This window comes from Penaeus vannamei, chromosome 29 (genome assembly GCF_042767895.1).
Source record: "Penaeus vannamei isolate JL-2024 chromosome 29, ASM4276789v1, whole genome shotgun sequence".
NCBI classification, from domain to species: domain Eukaryota; kingdom Metazoa; phylum Arthropoda; class Malacostraca; order Decapoda; family Penaeidae; genus Penaeus; species Penaeus vannamei.
This window is the reverse complement of record NC_091577.1, coordinates 11,839,497-11,841,996: the sequence shown is the minus strand read 5'-3', so window position 1 is coordinate 11,841,996 and position 2,500 is coordinate 11,839,497.

The following is a 2,500-nucleotide window of genomic DNA, read 5'->3' as shown; positions in this document are numbered from 1 at the left end:
ACAGTTAATAGTCAGCTGATATATTGCCTTTCATATCATCTGACTGATACTTATTCTAACTATGACATCCAGCCCTGACACTTGTTAAACCTCTGATATCATGTCACACATACATATACACGTATGCAACGTTTATGTGGGTATGTGTGTATAGAATTGTAGTCATTTATGTATTTATGGATGTATGATATCAGAGCCTCATATCAATTTCCTATTTTTCCATATCTGTTTCAAATCGCGAGGTTTGGGTAAACAGGAAACGGATCCCTTTGTTAGAAGTGAATAAATGAATAGGTGTATAAACAAACAAATAGATAGATAAATAAAGAAGTAAACGAATAAGTGAATAAGTAACAAAAAGTTTTTTTTTTAAGTTGATGCCAAAAATTCTGAAGTTTGATATCATCTTATTCTTGAATGCTTTACGGGCGGAAGATAAACACGACCATCCTCAATGAATCTTTAATTTTCTTATTCCTAATTTTGTAAACTCATCGAGATTATATACAAACCTTCAGAGAGATTCCTTTTAAATTTTTATTTAACCTTTTGTTATACTGTTAATATTATCATTCTTGTTATCAATGTCGTTGTCATTATTATAATTGTCATTATCATCATTATTATGGTATTAATAGTAAGTATAAGAGTAGTAATAATGAAAATACTAACATAATAATGATAGTCAGATTAATGGTAATTACAAACTATCATTAATTACAATAGTTGCAGTATTACCCTCTTCATTTCTATTATTGTTGCTCTTGATATTGTTGGTTTTTATCATTATTATCATTATCATCACTCCTATTATTATCCTTGCCCTTATTGTTATATTCTGTAGCAACATTCTAATACTGATAATGCAAAAAAAAAAAAAAATAAATAAAAAAATAATAATAATGATAATTATAATGAATAAATAAATAAAAAATACCAAGAAAATAAACAACCAAAGATCTCAATAATTGATGATAAGGAAAAACAGAAAAATGATGTAAAACTCTTGCAACGCACATGACGTCACACGAGGGAAGACTGATGTAAATGAGAATGATGTTACTGCAATTTCCTAACTAAATTCATGTCAGATATTGTAAAGCCGCTCGTAATTAACGATATGTTTGCCGCTGCCATTTGCCTTTTTTACGCTGATCTGTTTACGTCGACAGATAATGAAAATTTAAACATTATAGAACATGGGTAAAACGGAGTGAATTGTTTTGTGGGGGAAACTATTGTAAAAGAAAACGGTTTATTTTTCTACTGATGTTGTCCGCACAAATATATATTTTTTCATCAATATTTATGATAACTGAAATTATGATAATATTAAAACAATTTACGAACACAGCTAAGAAGCGAAATATACACTGACTTAACTTATACTTGTTAGGTTTTCTAGTTTCCTAGTAATTCGCAGAACCAAACTTTCCACGTGTAATATAAATGGATTCTAAAACCTGAAAATAAAACATCTTTTTAAAACTCACATCAGTAATTAGCATAAAGATATATAACTGAATGAATCATACTCTTGTGTAATCACATTTCTTTCCTGTATATCTTACCTTGTATTTCTTCTTATCAAAAGTGCAATTCGTCAAAGTCATGCAACAAAATTCTGTGCAATAAAACAACGTGGATCCGTAGAGAGAAAAGTATATTGCCATTATAACGCTTCACACTGTGTTCGACCTTACCGCATCGTAGACAGTGTTACGAAATGAGTTTATCATTAACTGTAAACCTTACTTTCTCTGTATTTATTGTCTTTTTTCTTCTTCCTTGAAAAAAAAAAATGTTATTCGCTTTTCTGTCTAATTCCTTTCTATAACTTTCACCTTTCTTTCTCCGATTTCTTTACTTTTCCCCTATTCTTTCCTGTTGACTCTAAGGGGATTTTTTTCTCCCTAAATACCTACCTCTTAGCTAAAACTTAAAGTTATCTTGAAGCTGAAATAATCTTACTATTCCCACATATCTTAGTATTCTAGGAACAAATATTTCTGACATTTAGACCGTTAGTTGATACTAATCTAATACGAAGGAACTCGCATTTGCATACATAATTACACTTAGAAAACGCTTCTAATCTCCGCTATTATATATTTATTCATGTTAATCAATCATCGAATGGATGATTATATGTGTATTTAGGATATGCATGATCACAATTTTCTGTTTTAGAAATAATGGTCATAAACATTTTCTCCTTTTTTACTTTACTAAACCTACTGTTGTCAGTGTATCTAATACATTTTGATAACTACTCATTATTATTACTTACTTGTGAATTATCCAACTGCGTGCAGAATATTCTATTTCATTTTCTTTTCTTCTTTTGTGACTAATATGAACAAGCTTTCTACGGTCAAATTTTCACCCTTATGTTTCATTCTCATTTATTTACTCACCATTCTTTTCGCCCTGTAATTCTGAAATACAATATAAGAAATTCTTTAGTATGGTGGCCACTTTTTTTATCCAGTTTTAAAGG